General features: G+C 47.0%; 1 protein-coding gene and 1 long non-coding RNA gene across 2 annotated transcripts in view; one reads left to right on the forward strand and one right to left on the reverse strand.

Moving 5' to 3' along the window:
• The window catches only part of LOC139185332 (uncharacterized), a 67,840-nt gene extending 52,816 nt beyond the window's left edge, over positions 1–15,024 (reverse strand). The window contains exon 1 of the long non-coding RNA XR_011568957.1: positions 14,924–15,024. This is a non-coding gene — a long non-coding RNA (uncharacterized lncRNA). The remainder of the gene's footprint in view (positions 1–14,923) is intronic.
• A 1,095-nt stretch (positions 15,025–16,119) lies between these two features.
• PLEKHG3 (pleckstrin homology and RhoGEF domain containing G3) overlaps positions 16,120–16,955 on the forward strand; it is a 46,761-nt gene continuing 45,925 nt past the window's right edge. The window contains exon 1 of the mRNA XM_070797707.1: positions 16,120–16,363. The gene's annotated coding sequence lies outside the window, so the exon portion shown is untranslated. The remainder of the gene's footprint in view (positions 16,364–16,955) is intronic.

Raw genomic sequence — 16,955 nt, forward strand, 5'->3', positions numbered from 1 at the left:
CCTCTAGGTCATCACGGAGCAGCACACTGAGCTCCCTGTACTATACAGCAGGTTCCCACTCACTAGTTTACACACAGTAGTGTCTATATGTCAGTGTTACTCTCCCAGTCTATCCCACCCTCCCCTTCCCCACCCTGGGTCCACATGTTGATTCTCTACCTCATTGTATCTCTATTCCTGCTCTGCACTCACCACTTTTCTAGATTGCACATGTATGCGTTAATACGCAATATTTGTTTTTCTGTTTCTGACTTACTTCACTCTGTATGACAGACTCTCGGCTGTAAAAAGGAATGAAATTGGGTATTTTGTGGAGATGTGGATGGACCTAGAAGCTGTCAGTGAATCTTTTTTACCTGCTTTGTCAGGATCCCTGACAAGAGGCCGAGAAGACGGTTAGGAGGGATACTTTGTCTCTTTTCAGTGGGGTGGATAAGTTCGGAGATGATGAATCTAGGGCTGCTAGCAGCCAGCTTTCCTGCCTCCCAGTGAGAGCCGGCCTGGAAAGTGGAACTCAGTAGAGAGGGAAAAGGGGAGAAAACAGAGCCCTGGAATATTATTAGAGCCAGCCGTACCTCAATATTTTGCAAACTAATGGACTTCCACGGACTTTCCAGTTATAAGAGGCAATTAAAGCTGAAGACAGTATCAAAGACAATTTTCTACTAGAGTTAGCTTATGTTGAGTCTCTGCCACTTGCGACCAAAAAACTAATACAAAGTCATTGAAGTGAAAGTTGCTCAGTCATGTCCAACTCTTTGTGACCCCATGGATTATAGAGTCCATGGAATTATTCAGGCCAGAATACTGGAGTGGGTAGCCGTTCCTTTTAGGTTGAGATATTTGGTAGGAGGAAGTCTCTACTGGAAGATCAAGTTCAGGTCCTTGCTAAGATTCCAGCAAGGAATGGTCAGACTGGGGCCTTCCCTGGTGGTCCAGGGGCTAAGACTCCGTGCTCCCCATGCAGGTAGTCCGGGTTCAATCCCTGGTCAGGGAACTAGATCCCATATGCTGCAACTAAGACCTGGCACAGCCAAACAAGTAAATAAATAAGATAAATATATATATTTTTAATTATTAAAAAACAAAGAGAGCCCACCTCTTTGAAGAAACCTTCCCTGACCATCCCAGCCTCTACCCTCTGGCTTCTAATATCCTCTACCCTCTAATATCAATTATAATCATCAAAGAACTGAGAACTGTCTTTTACCAATGTCTGCTTTCATTGTCAAGAATGGAACTCTAAAGATTTTACGGTTACATGTTCACAGCTTGTCACTCTGTCTCACTTGGTCAAAGTCAGAGATGGGGCCTGACACTTTTGTGTCTCTGACAGGATCCAGCATAAGGCCTGGCACATAATAGCACCTCAGTGAATATTTGTGGACTAGAAACTTGTGGATACAAGTGTGAGAGCCACAGGAGTCCAGTCTGTATGCAGCTCTGCTCAGGGGAAATGAACTCCACTTAAGTGTCCACGATGACAGTAGGTGACATTCCTCTAGCAAAGCCAGAGGGAATGGGGATAAAGGGGCAGGAGGAGCAGAGGAAGAGACTGGAGAAGAGGTGAGAAAGTAGATCTTTGCTGATCGCTGAGACCTTCCAGGGAACGTCTCCTAGGTCTCCTGGGACAGTGGGGAAGAGAAATGTCTATGTGTCTCAGACTTCCTCTGAGCTCCCTCGGGGAGGAGTGCAGGCCAGGGGGCTGGGCATAGGGGGAGGAAAGGCGCAGGTCAGAATTGGCTCCTCTTTGGAAACATCTTCAGAGCTGGGGCAGGAGCCACGTGGGAGAAACTAGGGTCCCTACTCCATGGTCACTCCTCCTTCTGGATCTATTTTTGATTGCTTCAGGGCTTCGTTGTGGCATGCGGGCTCTCTGGTTGTGGTGCACAGGCTTAGTTGCCCCATGGCATGTGGGATCTTAGTTCCTCGACCAGGGATCAAACCCGCACTCCCCGCATTGGAAGGCCGATTCTTAACTACTGAACCACAAGGGAAGTTCCTAAAGGTCTTTTGAGTCATGAGATCTTTGACATAAAAGTATGTCCGCATTCTTTGAAAGCTAACAGTATGTGAGCATATGCATTCTGAGTCATTCCTAAAAGGGGAGGGAATCTCTTTCCTCCCTTCAGGTGTGATCATTGTCACATCTGAGAGCACAGAAAATACTACACAATTAGGCCCTCAGCTGTTCCCTAATTGTTTTCTGACTCTTCTCTTTTTTGATTTGATTACACATTTCTCTCCTGGGGCAATGCTACATCTTATTCTAAAGTGTGTATCTCCCAGCAACCAGAACACACTTGGATGGATGGATAGATGGGGGTAACTTAGTAAATATTACCTTCCTACATAAACAAATGAACAACACAATCTGTATGAGTCAGGGTTCTCCACAGAAATAGAACCAATAGGATGGAGATGGATATATACACGAAAAGTTTCACTATCAGGTGTTGGCTGATGTGCTTATAGAGGCTGAGAAGTCCCCTGATTCACCATCTCTAAGCTGGAGACCCAGGAAAGCTGGTGGTGTGGTTTGGAAGGCCTGAGAACCAGATCACCAATGCTGTAGGTTCCAGGCCAAGTCTGAAGGCCTGAGAACCAAGAGTGCTGAGGACAGGAGAAGACCTATGTCCTAGCTCAGCCATCAGACAGAGATTGAATTCCACCGGTCAGAGTCTACCAGTTCAAATGCTAATCTCTTCTGGAAACATCCTCACAGACAACCAAAAACAACACTGAACCAGGTGTCTGGACATCCTGTGATCCAGTCAAGCTGACACATAAAATTAACTCTCACAAACCCTAACATTGACCAAGCACTTATTATATCCCAGGCACATGCTAAGTACTTTACTGATATTATCTCATTCTTAGGGATATATATGTGTGAGCATTCCATAGATTCTTTATATTAAGTGACTTCTAGGGTCTCTTCCAGTTATAAGATTCTTTAACTTGACATGGCAATAGGAAAACTAGGATATTGAGGTGTGGGGCTTGGATACCTAACACCTAGAAGCAGAAATACAAATAATATTATTAGCTATTCCTTTCTGTGGACTAGGAACTGTGCCAAGTACCTCACAGATATTTTCTCCCTTATTCCTGAGATAGGAACTACTACTATTCACTCCATTTTTAGATGAGGAAATCAAGGCAGAGAGAGATTAAATGGCTTGCCTAAGAAGCAGAGCTAGCATGCAGGTCTGTTGACCCCCAAGTCTGTGCTCTTAACCATCCTGCTTCCAGGGGGACTGTAAGGCCCTCCACCTTGGCCTGGATGCCTGAGAAAGTGCCTTTCCCTGGGGCCACAAGGAGGCAGGTGATCTGGGGGAGGGAGAACCCCGTGGGACCTGTGAGGCTCAGTGAGGAGGAGTGGCATGGAGGACATCTGGGGCTGAGGAAGGTTCTGGAGTTGATGCTACAGGAGCCTCTGAGCCCAGCAGGAAGGAGACTAACTCTCCGCTCCCTTCAGCAGCACTTGGCAAACCCCCGCTTTGCTCGTCTGTATCTCCCTGAGGCAGAGAGGACAGGATGTTCTGGAGTTCTAGCAAGGGGACCACTCCTTGGGAACAGGCAGCAGAGCTATGATTAGGGCTTAAAAGTCTACGGTTGCCAGGCAAAGGCTTTGCCTCACCTTTTATAGCCGGCTAGCTTGAGACATCATGTCACAAGTATTTAGAGACTTTTGCTTCCCACAACCCCCACCCACCCCGCACCCCGCCACCCCATCTGCTTTATGACCCTGAACACATTCTTCCTTTTCTTCCCATTGGTTCAATTTTCCAGCCCCTGGAAGAAGGCTGTATCTCACTAGTGAGCCTAGAGGCTTTCTGGTGACTTGAAAGGGAGTTTATATTTTCAATTGGTTTTATTGGGCCAAACACAATGGGGCATTTCTTATCTTGGGTTTAATTTGCTTAAGTTGCTTCTACCTTCTCTGCTTGGGTGTAGGGCTCCTTGGGAGCTGAGGTCGGGTACTTTGGTTGCCTGAGAGGGGCCTGGGAACATTGTCCTGGGTTTGCCATTAAGGACCACAGGACCTGGGACCTGGTACTTGACCTGAGACTCAATATTCTCATCAGTAAAATGAGAGAATACTACCTGTCTCCAAGGGTTGTTGGGCAATCCTCAAAGGATGGTTGACTAGCCTGGTACTGTGTTGTCCCCATCACAGCACAAGCTGAGGACAACCACAGGCCTGAGATAAGGGTGTTTGGATCAGAGAATCACCCCTAGACAAGCTTAGAGGTGAAGGGGAAAGAGCTTGTTGTAGCTGAAAGATCCAGTGTGGGGTTCCTTCAGATGGTAGAATCCATGATTTTCAGGATTGGAAGAAACCCTGGCAATCCTCTAAGACCTATAGGAAGGCAGTTACATAGCAGGAGAGTGAGAGAGCAGGCAAGGCCCTGCTTCTGAAGGGATTGGAGATTTTGAAGGGAGTGCCTTCAAGAACAGGATAGGACCAAGTGGGGACTGACGGGGAGCCTGGTCACTGTTCAGGTGGACAAACAAAGTTATTCCATCCACCCTTCTGTTGATGCTTCATTCTCCGTGGAGAAGATGCCGGTGGTTTAGGAAACGAGATGGACCTGGTCCCAGTTGCCCTAATCCAGTTGTAACCAACCCATGTTTCCTGTGTGGTCTGGCACAGAAACCAAAGGAAGGGTTAGGCAGGTCTGGGCCCCATTGTCGCCTTGGCACTGCTGCTGCATCCTCTTTGGATAAGACAGAGAAGCCAGGGAACCCAGAGGCCCCTGTTTGACAGGAAAGCATCAACAACCAAAATTACAGTCAGGAAGAACTGCCTCCATCTGCAAGTAACTGGGCAATTACCTCCTAATTAAGCTCTTATTAATTTGCTTTCTGAAAGTTACAGTATAGTACTTGGTAGGTGCACCCCACCCTGCTTCTCTCTAAGGTGTTGATTAAGCACTACACATGGAATCAAGGTGGAACTCTTTCATCTGATTAAATATAATAGCCTGATTAATTCCAACATCTGAGCTCTTAAAAGCCATACCCTTTTATCTTTGGAGCACTGGGAGGGATTTCCGGGGGTTTTTATCTTGAGTTCTGTGTTTCAGGGGAGGGAGAAGAAGCACCAGGAGGGAAAAAGACACAAAACAGAATTCAGACTCATGTTTTTTAAAGTGTGGTCTAATGAATCTCATATCTGACTCACTTGGCTATTTAAAAAAATGCAGATTCCTGGGGTCTGTTTCTGAGTCAGAAACTTGCCAGGCAGTTTTTATGAACACCCAGGTCTGAAAAATTCTCATGTAGAAGTGGCAAGTCTTCTAGGATATCAATCGCATAGATATATGAAGTACTCAGACAAAATCACTATGGTCCATGACCTCAGCCATGAAATTAAAAGATGCTTTATCCTCGGAAGAAAAGCTATGACAAACCTAGACAGCATATTAAAAAGCAGGGACATCACTTTGCCAACAAAGGTCCATATAGTTAAAGCTATGGTTTTTCCAGTAGTCATGTATGGATGTGAGAGCTAGACCATAAAGAAGGCTGAGCACTAAAGAATCGATGCTTTCTAACTGTGGTGCTGGAGAAGATTCTTGAGAGTCCCTTGGACATCAAGGAGTTCAATCCAGTCAATCCTAAAGGAAATCAACCCTGAATATTCATTGGAAGGACTGATGCAGAAGCTGAAGCTCCAATACTTTGGCCACCTGATAGGAAGAACTGACTCATTGGAAAAGACCCTGATGCTGGAAAAGATCGAGGGCAGGAGGAGAAGGGGGCAATAGCAGATGAGACGGTTGGATGGCATCATCGACTTAATGGATATGAGTTTAAGCAAACTTTAGGAGATACTGAAGGACAGGGAAGCCTGGTGTGCTGCAGTCCATGGGGTCTCAAAGAGTTGAACATGATTGAGCAACTGTACAACAGACAACCCAAAACACCATCTCATCTAATAGTTTCTTAACCCACCTCAGAAAATTTTTCACTTTAACATTAGGCTGGGTAAAGCTTGACTATTCCACGTTTACACTTCATTTATCGACAGGTAGTGACGTGATGCAAATAGGAAAACTGCTGGCCCAAAGGCCAGAAGTCTTTCTGACTTACTTCCTTATTAAAAAGTCACAGATTCCTGGGGTCTGTTTCTGTTTGGAGTCAGAAACTTTCCAGGCAATTTTTATGAACACTCAGGTCTGAAAAGTCTCAGCTAGAGGAGGTCAGAAGTTAGAGAAGGAATAGCATGTTTATGTATAAATCACCCCTAGGTCATCAAAGGCTGACGTCTTAGTGCCAACTCCCAGGTCTCAGGTGTTGTAAATGCTGGTTTACAGCTCTTTTATCTACTGATAATAAAAGTGATCTCCACAAATGGTTCACATGTGCTTCCAGGTTCTTGAAAAACCACAAGTGATTGGCAAATGTTTCTGTTGTAGACACAAAGTCAAATAAACAGCCCATTTCCCTCAAGAGCTCTCCACAGCAGCAGCCACGAGCCTGAATGTAGTAAGGAGAGGAGCTGTCTTCCTCTCCTTCACCCCACACTTTCTTCCCCTTTCTGATGTAAGATTTTTCTGACACTTAGGGAATCCAGGGGCTTCCCTTGTGGCTCAACTGGTAAAGAATCTGCCTGCAATGTGGGTGACCTGGGCTCGATCCCTGGGTTGGGAAGATCCCCTGGAGAAGGGAAAGGCTGCCCACTCCAGTATTCTGGCCTGGAGAATTCCATGGACTGTATAGTCCATGGGGTTGCAGAGTCTGACGTGACTGAGCTTCTATAAGGAGTCCAGACTGAGGGAAAGAAGTTACTGACAAAGAACTTCAGGAAGCAGCTCCCGTGCACCCACTGCCCCTTGCCCAGGTCACTGCCCTTTCTCCTCTAATGGAGAGTTAGTTACAGACCTTCCATTCTACTCATTTCAGGAAGCCTGGGGGCTACATGGCTTTGAATCACTGTCTTGTCAGGCATAGTGAACTTCATTCAGTGTGCTCTGAGGACATGAAGAGTTGGGTCCCTGACTGCTGACGATTCTGATAGGATTCTGAATATAGGTAGCCTGGGTAACTCTGGAACATGTGATAATGGCATGCTTTAAAAAAAAAAAACAAAAAACAGATTTATTGAGATGTATTTCACATATCACACAACTTGCCCATTTACAATATACAATTCAATGATTTTTAGTATATTAAATATTTTTAGTATTTTATCACTACTAAAAGAAACTCCGATCCTGTCAGCAGTCACATCACCCTTCCCCCATCCAATCTCCCTTCACCCTACTCCAGCTCTAGGTACCCATTCATCTACTTTGTGCATATTTGCCTATTCTGGACAGTTCATGTAAATGGTATCACATATACATGCATATATATGTATGTACATATATACACACATATATCTGTGTGTGTATATATATGTATACACACATACACATATTACATATATATATGTGTCCTAGTGACCAGCTACTTTCACTTAGCATAATCTTTTCAAGTTCATCCATGTTGTAGCATAAATCAGTACTTCATTCCTTTTTATGACTGGATAATAGTCCATTATATGGATATACATTTTGTATATCCATTCATCAGTTGATGGATATTTGGATTGTTTCTACATTTTGGTTATTATGAATAATGCTGCTATGAACATTTGTGTACAAGGGTTTGTGTGGATAGATGTTTTCATTCCTCTTGGGTATATACCTAGAAGTAGAATTGTTGGGTCATATGGTAACTCCATGTTTTACCTTTTGAGGAACTGCTAGACTGTTTTCCAAAGTGGCTACACCATTTTACATTCATTAACTTTGAGAGTTCTAATTTCTCCATTTCTTCCTTAACACTTATTATTATGTGTCTTTCTCCCCCCGCCCCTATTATGTTCTTTTGATTTTAGCTTTTCTAAAAGGTATGAAGTGAGGACTTTCCTGGTGGTCCAGTGGTTAAGACTCCAAGCTCCCAATTTAGGGGGCCTGGGTTTGATCCCAATGCAGGGGTCAGGGTACTAGATCCTGCCTGCTTGCTGCAACGAAGGTTCCTGTGTGCTGCAACTAAGAGCCAGCGCTGGCAAAAAAAAAAAAAGTATGAAGTGATATTTCTTTTTTTTTTTAATTTGCATTTCCATGATGGCTAATGACTCTGAGTATCTTTTCATGTGCTTATTTTCCATTTGCACATCTTCTTTGGAGAAATGTCTTATTTAGATCCTTAGCCCATTTTACAATTTGGGTTATTTGCCTTTTTATTATAAAGTTGAAGGAGTTCTTTACATATTCTAGATACAGTCTTTCATCAGATATATGATTGCAAAATCCTTCTCCCATTCTTTGCATTTTTTCACTTTCTTGATGTCCTTTGAGGCACAGAAGTTTTATATTTTGATGAGGTCCATTGTATCTGTTGTTGTTATGGCTTGTGATTCAGATTTTGAGAAACATGGCTAAAATGTAGCTTGAAACTCAAAGCTTTGAGGCCTCAGAGTTTGGTGGTGCTTTATAGGTTGCAGGGATTCCCTACGACAGAGATTTCCTCCCAGTTTAGGATTTCACTCCCCACCCAGCCAACCAGCTCTAGCTCCTTCTCCGGGCTGGAAGCACAGAGCCCCAGGGAACCTTCACTGTGTTTACATCCCCTCCCTCTCCTGAGGTCTACCACAATAGAGCAGCTGAGATGACAGTTTGGAAATGTCCTTTATTGTGAAAACTCAATGGCCTTTGTCTCTGGGATTTGAAATTTAGATGCAAATGTTGGCAGCCAAGAGTCAGGAAGGAGGAGGGGAAGGGCTGGGAGAAGAAACCCTGCCATTGATTTCCATAGTGAGTCATTTCAACTCTGTGTTGTCTTGGTTTTCTCACCCATAAAATGGGGAAAAATAGTCCAACTCCCCATTTCAGTGGGGGTACTTTGAAGATGAGTTAGAATACTTTGAGATCTTGGATTAAAGGCATTACTGAGACACAAGGTGTTATTATAATAATAAATGACTTAATAGCAGAAAGGGTGAGGTCGCTAAAGCAAAAAGCTGAAGGAGAGGCTCTGTGCTGCGGAGTGGCTTCAGTCTAGAGCTGCTGGGCCAGACACAGAGTTTAATTCTTTATTATTATTATTGTTCAGTCCCTAAGTCATGTCCAACTCTCTGCAACTCCATGAACTGCAGCATGCCAGGCTTCCCTGTCCTTCACTATCTCCAGGAGTTTGCTCAGATTCATGTCCATTGAGTCAGTGATGCCATCCAACCATCTCATCCCCTTGCCCCCTTCTCCTTCTGCCTTCAGCATCAGGGTCTTTTCCAATGAGTCAGCTCTTTGCATCAGGTGGCCAAACTCTGGGATCTTTAGTGTCAGTCCTTCCAATGAATATTCAGAGCTGATTTCCTTTAGGACTAACTGGTTTGAGATTGTGTTATTTCATCTGAGTTCAGCACTGCTCTACGATGGTAAAGAGTCTTCCTGCAATGTAGGAGACCTAGGTTCAATCCCTGGGTCGGGAAGATCCCCTGGAGAAGGGAATGCCAACCCACTCCAGTATTCTTGCCTGGAGAATCCCATGGACAGAGAACCTGGCAGGCTATAGTCCATGCGGTCACAGAGTTGGACACAATCGAGGAACAAATGCTACTGAATATCTTCTATATGACTTCTGCCACAAGGCAAGATTACACTCTTTTTAGGAAATAAGCTATACATTAAAACAAGTAGAAGCAGCACAAGACATTATAATCAAGGCGTGAACTGAATAGCAAGTGTCAAAAATAAAGCAGAAATGCTGAAGAGCCATGTTCCCTTATTATGAACCCAAGGTCTCCCACACACTAGCTACGTGACTTTGCCTCAGGTTCTTCTTCTCTGACTACAATTGTTCGTATAAAGGACTTGGAATACTGGCTGGCGCATAGTAAGCCCTCAAATATTGTACCTATCTTGTCAGGCTTGGGTTTTGCTGGTTATATAATATTGACCAAGTGGTTAGATCCCTGGGACCTCCTGTTATCCCATCTGTAAAATGGGGATAAGTATACTTACTAGCGAAATGGAAAAAGACCCTGTGGGACCCTCCCAGGTACAAGTCCTTTCCGTATTCCCCATTTCTCATTTGTAGAAAACAGACTTCGTTCAGCCTCCTAGAGTTCTAAGGGGCAGATTCAAACAGCTACTAATCAGGGAAGGGAGGTTATGCAGAAACAAAGGAGGAAAAGTTAAGAAACGATGGTGCAGAAATGGGCAGGGCCCAGGTTCCAAAACATTTATTGTTTAGTCACTAAGTTGTCGTCGACTCTTCTGCAACCCCATGGACTGTAGCCTGCCAGGCGCCTCTGTCCATGGGATTTCCCAGCCAAGAATACTGGAGTGGGTTGCCATTTCCTTCTCCAGGAGATCTTCCTGACAAAGGTCAGTGATCAAACCCATGTCTCCTGCAGTGCAGGTGGGTTCTTTACCACTGAGTCACTAGGCAAGTTGGTACAAATCAAGGAACACACACAACATCTTTGAGTTCTTCTGCAGAAACTAAGGCCACGTGCCCTGCCCCCCACCCACCCCCTCATCAAGGTGGAGCATCAGGCAAGATTCCTGGGATAGGGCCCTGTCACCTTCAGTTCAGTTCAGTCACTCAGTTGTGTCCAACTCTTTGCAGCCCAATGAACTGCAGCATGCCAGGCCTCCCTGTCCATCGCCAACTCCCAGAGTTCACTCAAACTTGTGTCCATTAGGTCGGTGATACCATCCAGCCATCTCATCTTCTGTCGTCCCTTCTCCTCCTGCCCCCAATCCCTCCCAGCATCAGGGTCTTTTCCAATGAGTCAACTCTTCTCATGAGGTGGCCAAAGTATTGGAGTTTCAGCTTCAGCATCATTCCTTCAAAGAACACCCAGGACTGATCTCCTTTAGAATGGACTCGTTGGATCTCCTTGCAGTCCAAGGGACTCTCAAGAGTCTTCTCCAACACCACAGTTCAAAAGCATCAATTCTTGGGGGCTCAGCTTTCTTCACAGTCCAACTCTCACATCCATACATGACCACAGGAAAAACCATAGCCTTGACTAGACGGACCTTTGTTGGCAAAGTAATGTCTCTGCTTTTGAATATGCTGTCTAGGTTGGTCATAACTTTCCTTCCAAGGAGTAAGCATCTTTTAATTTCATGGCTGCAATCACCATCTGCAGTGATTTTGGAGCCCCCAAAAATAAAATCAGCCACTGTTTCCACTGTTTCCCCATCTATTTCCCATGAAGTGATGGGGCCAGATGCCATGATCTTCGTTTTCTGAATGTTGAGCTTTAAGCCAACTTTTTCACTCTCCACTTTCACTTGCATCAAGAGGCTTTTTAGTTCCTCTTCATTTTCTGCCATAAGGGTGGTATCATCTGCATATCTGAGGTTATTGATATTTCTCCTGGCAATCTTAATTCCAGCCTGTACTTCTTCCAGCCCAGCGTTTCTCATGATGTACTCTGCATATAAGTTAAATAAGCAGGGTGACAATATACAGCCTTGTATAAGGAAAATATATCACTTTCACTTTTCACTTTCACACAATGGAGAAGGCAATGGCAACCCACTCCGGTGTTCTTGCCTGGAGAATCCCAGGGACGGGGAGCCTGGTAGGCTGCAGTCCATGGGGTCACTAAGAGTCGGACATGACTGAGCTCCTTCACTTTCCCTTTCCCTTTCCCTTTCCTATTTGGAACCAGTCTGTTGTTCCATGTCCAGTTCTAACTGTTGCTTCCTGACCTGCATACAGGTTTCTCAAGAGGCAGGTCAGGTGGTCTGGTATTCCCATCTCTTTCAGAATTTCCCACAGTTTATTGTGATCCACACAGTCAAAGGCTTTGGCATAGTCAATAAAGCAGAAATAGATGTTTTTCTGGAACTCTCTTGCTTTTTCCATGATCCAGCGGCTGTTGGCAATTTGATCTCTGGTTCCTCTGCCTTTTCTAAAACCAGCTTGAATATCTGGAAGTTCACGCTTCATGTATTGCTGAAGCCTGGCTTGGAGAATTTTGAGCATTACTTTACTAGCATGTGAGATGAGTGCAATTGTGCGGTAGTTTGAGCATTCTTTGGCATTGCCTTTCTTTGGGACTGGAATGAAAACTGACCTTTTCCAGTCCTGTGGCCACTGCTGAGTTTTCCAAATTTGCTGGCATATTGAGTGTAGCACATTCACAGCATCTTCTTTCAGGATTTGAAATAGCTCAACTGGAATTCCATCACCTCCACTAGCTTTGTTTGTAGTGATGCTTTCTAAGGCCCACTTGACTTCACATTCCAGGATGTCTGGCTCAAGGTGAGTGATCACACCATTGTGATTATCTTGGTTGTGATCTTTTTTGTACAGTTCTTCTGTGTATTCTTGCCACCTCTTCTTAATAGCTTTTGCTTCTGTTAGGTCCATACCATTTCTGTCCTTTATCGAGCCCATCTTTGCATGAAATGTTCCCTTGGTATGTCAATTCTCTTGAAGAGATCTCTAGTCTTTTCCATTCTGTTGTTTTCCTATATTTCTTTGCATTGATTGCTGAGGAAGGCTTTCTTATCTCTCCTTGCTATTCTTTGGAACTCTGCATTCAGACGCTTATATCTTTTCTTTTCTCCTTTGCTTTTCACTACACTTCTTTTCATAGCTATTTGTAAGGCCTCCCCAGACAGCCATTTTGCTTTTTTGCATTTCTTTTCCATGGGGATGGTCTTGATCCCTGTCTCCTGTACAATATCACGAAACTCCGTCCATAGTTCATCAGGCATTCTATCAGATCTAGTCCCTTAAATCTATTTCTCACTTCCACTTTATAGTCATAAGGGACAGAATGTGGTCCACTGGAGAAGGGAATGGCAAACCACTTCAGTATTCTTGTCTTGAGAACCCCATGAACAGTATGAAAAGGCAAAAAGATAGGACACTGAAAGAGGAACTCCCCAGGTCAGTAGGTGCCTAATATGCTACTGGAGATCAGTGGAGAAATAACTCCAAGAAGAATGAAGGGATGGAGCCAAAGCAAAAGCAATACCCAGTTGTGGATGTGACTGGTGATAGAAGCAAGGTCTGATGCTGTAAAGAGCAATATTGCATAGAACCTGGAATGTTAGGTCCATGAATCAAGGCGAATTGGAAGTGGTCAAACAGGAGATGGCAAGAGTGAACGTTGACATTCTAGAAATCTAGGGAATGTTCCTAGGGAATGTCCCTAGAAAATCTAGGGAACTAAAATGAACTGGAATGGGTGAATTTAACTCAGATGACCATTATATCTACTACTGTGGGCAGGAATCCCTTAGAAGAAATGGAATAGCCATCATGGTCAACAAACGAGTCCAAAATGCACTACTTGGATGCAATCTCAAAAATGACAGAATGATCTCTGTTCGTTTCCAAGGCAAACCATTCATTATCACAGTATTCCAAGTCTATGCCCCAACCAGTAACGCTGAAGAAGCTGAAGTTGAATGGTTCTATGAAGACCTACAAGACCTTTTAGAACTAACACCCAAAAAAGATGTCCTTTTCATTATAGGGGACGGGAATGCAAAAGTAGGAAGTCAAGAAACACCTGGGGTAACAGGCAAATTTGGCCTTGGAATATGGAATGAAGCAGGGCAAAGGCTAATAGAGTTTTGCCAAGAGAATGCACTGGTCATAGCAAACACCCTCTTCCAACAACACAAGAGAAGACTCTACACATGGACATCACCAGATGGTCAACACTGAAATCAGACTGATTATATTCTTTGCAGCCAAAGATGGAGAAGCTCTATACAGTCAGCAAAAACAAGACTGGGAGCTGACTGTGGCTCAGATCATGAACTCCTTATTGCCAAATTTAGACTTAAATTGAAGGAAGTAGGGTAAACCACTAGACCATTCAGGCATGACCTGTTACCTTACCACCAACCAATCAGGAGAATGTCTGCACACAGTGGAATGTAAGAAAGACTCTGACCTGTTCCCCAAATGATTCTCCTTTTAAAAATTTTCCATGGGGAGCAGAGACTCCACAGTTGGCTTTTGGCTAGGAGTCGGTCATCTCCCCAGGTGGCTGGCCTCCCAAATAAAGCAAGGTTTCCTTTCCAAGAAGGAAGCAGATGAACCCGATATCCAACACTAGCTCACAAGGCGGCTGTGAGGATGGAGACAGCGTTTGTAAACACTGCAGCATAGCAGGAACCCTGCAAATGGTAAACATTCACTAAATGAGTTACTATTACTATCAGTAACTGCCTGCTGCAGTCCATGGGGTGGCAAAGAGTCAGACCCAACCGAGTGACTGAACAACCACCACTACAACCTCGATTACCTGTCCTGGCTGGGGGTGAGGGGTACTGCTCACCAATGAGCTATCAGTAACTCAGTCCAGCGGGACTCTTTGCTACTCTATGGACTCTAGCCCACCAGCCTCCTCTGTCCTTGGAATTCTCCAGGCAAGAATACTGGAGTGGGTTTTCCTTCCTCCCCCAGGGGAACTTCCCTACCCAGGGATGGAACCCTCTGTCTCTTGCACCTCCTGCAATGGCAGGCGGATTCTTTGCCACTGCACCACCTGTGGCCTTAGTTAAGCCAGAAGCCTTCTTTGGAAGCCGGAATCTGAGATGGGCAGGACTGATAGGATTTGGGTGATCAGAGAAGAAAGCAGGATCAAAGAAAAAGCAGAAGCCTGAGGCTGAACTACACTCTGGAACGCAGGGGAAGACTGGGGCTTCTCTTTCTCCCCGGAGCTCGGAGCCTGGCCGGCCGTTTCTGGCTGAGCCACGGTGGCTGTTTACCTCCGATCCTGCCCCCGCCCCCACCCTCCGCAATCTCTTTCACCTTCCCCTTCGGGGCGGGCAGGGCTCTGCTAGGCTGGAGCAGGCTCTCCCTCCCGCAGGAATGTGCGACCCTCCCTCTCAGAGGAATGTGCGCCCGGCTTCCCGCGCGGATCGGGCCAAGCGCCTACCTCCTTCCCCCGCCGTGGGTAGCAGGGAGCCCCGCTGTCTTCACCTTACCCTCGGCCTGGATCCAGTTTCAAAGTCACCTGAAAGCCATTTCCTTCCGCGCCGGCCCCTCCCCTCCCTGTAAATCACCTGGGGCTTGCATTTCCCGGGAGTAGCTTATTTTTCTTTTCTTTTGGGCTTGTTTTGTTTTTAAACAGGAATATTCTTCCCTTACTAGACACACTTAATGTCTACACACTAATGTCAAATGTACCCAGAGGTTTTGATGTCCATGTCCCATCCATTCCTCCTCCCATCCCTCCTCCCATCCCGGGCGTCTCTCCCTGTCTTGTGCTGGGACAGCATCTTTTTTTTTTTTTTTTAACACCTTTATTGACGAATTATTTCCGGTTTATTTAAAGTTTATGCTCTTGCTCAAAAGCCAGCCGGTCCTTATTGAATGTCTCCGTCCCGCCCTCAGCCCCTCTTTTCCAGGTGTGCACTTTTCCATGCCGAAATGATTACATACAGACATCAGAACAGGGGACAGTTTCTCTTCGTTGTACCAAAATGGGTCTTTTATTACACGGGTTTCTGCCTCTTGCTTTTCTCATCTAACAGTATCTTGGGGGAGTCCCCAAGTTATCGGCTTCTTCATCTCTTGCTCGTTTCTCAGAGGTTTGGACTTACATCTGTAAAGGGTCACGGGAACCGAATTTCGGTGAGGAATTCAAGACGTGCCTTTCTGACTCAGAAAAGCCGAGGTGCCCGGCTTTGGAAGGGTCAGGGCTCCCAGATTCGATCCCCACTAAAGGACCTTTCCTGTTCGTAAAATCGAGGCCGTTTAGGCCCCCCGGTGCCCTCTTGGGAGGCGGTGATATCAGGTCTGTGACACCAGGGTGACCCCCTCGGCCCCCACCCCACGTGCGTCTTTGTGTCTTAGCACGTCTAGGTGGCTCCCGGGCGGGTAGCGTTCCTCCCGGCGCACAGCGCCGGGGCCGCGCTCTCTCCCCACCTGCGGAGTTAATCATTAGCAGCGCGCGAGCCCGGTCGCCCCCGTCGCAGCTTTTACCCCGGTTTCCAGCTCGCAGTGCCGCGAGGTTTCCCCCGGCCCCCGCCAAGCCGCCAATCGCGGGATTCCAGCCACCGGCCCGAGTCTCCACCCACTGGAAAAATTCCTGGTCCGCCCTCCCGGTCTCCCTGCCCCCTCCCTTGGCTGCTCCAGCTCGGCTCGGCCCCGACTTCCTGCTGGGCACTGGGAAGGCGCGCGCGGGCTGGGGTCCCCGGGGGCCGCGCTCGCAGCTGGCCGCGCCCCGGCCGCCAAGGGGTTGGCGGTGGGCGGGAGCGGCCGGCAGTCTCGGCCCCTTCCCGGAGCGACTTTCAAACTTGCGCCTGCGTTGCGGCGGCACCTGGGTGGCTTAGCGCGCCTTGCGTTCCGGACCCGGTGGGGCAGCCGCTGCTCGGTGAGTGTTCCTCGGTTCTCTCCGAGCCCTCCGCCAGCGCCGCCGGCCCAGCGGCAGTGCCCGGGGTGGTTTTGAAACCCGCACCCTCCCAGGCACCCGCCCCAGCGCCCTGAGGGGTGAGGACTCGGGGGAGGCAGAAGGGGGCCCGGGGCCGCGTGGGCTGCTTCCAGGGCGACCCTCCTAGCCAAGGGCTGGAGCGCGGGAGGCTCGTGCCAGGAGATATTGTGCTTTAGCCCCCACCCCGGAAACGAGAGGAGCGAATGGGCCGGGTGGCTCCAAGGGGCTCAGTTTGAAACCCGGGAAGCCCGCGAGGCTGCGCCCACCCGTGCCCACTGCGCGCTAGGTTGCCGGAGGGCTGGTCCTTGCCTCGGACTGTGGGCCCGGGCGGGGTGGACCCTTTTGAGGAAGGACCCGCGCCTCTGACCCGGGAGCCCGAAGGCGCCAGCAGCCTGTTCCGGGTTGGTGTCACACGGTACTCGCTCTGGGAATCTCAGCTCACGTCCCGGAGGGATTAGAGTGAGTGCCAGAAGTGGGGTGCCGGGGAGCCGAAAGCACAGAAGCCACTGCCTGCCACTGTCTACCTCGACCTCGC

The sequence above is a fragment of the Bos indicus genome, chromosome 10 (genome assembly GCF_029378745.1).
Source record: "Bos indicus isolate NIAB-ARS_2022 breed Sahiwal x Tharparkar chromosome 10, NIAB-ARS_B.indTharparkar_mat_pri_1.0, whole genome shotgun sequence".
NCBI lineage: Eukaryota > Metazoa > Chordata > Mammalia > Artiodactyla > Bovidae > Bos > Bos indicus.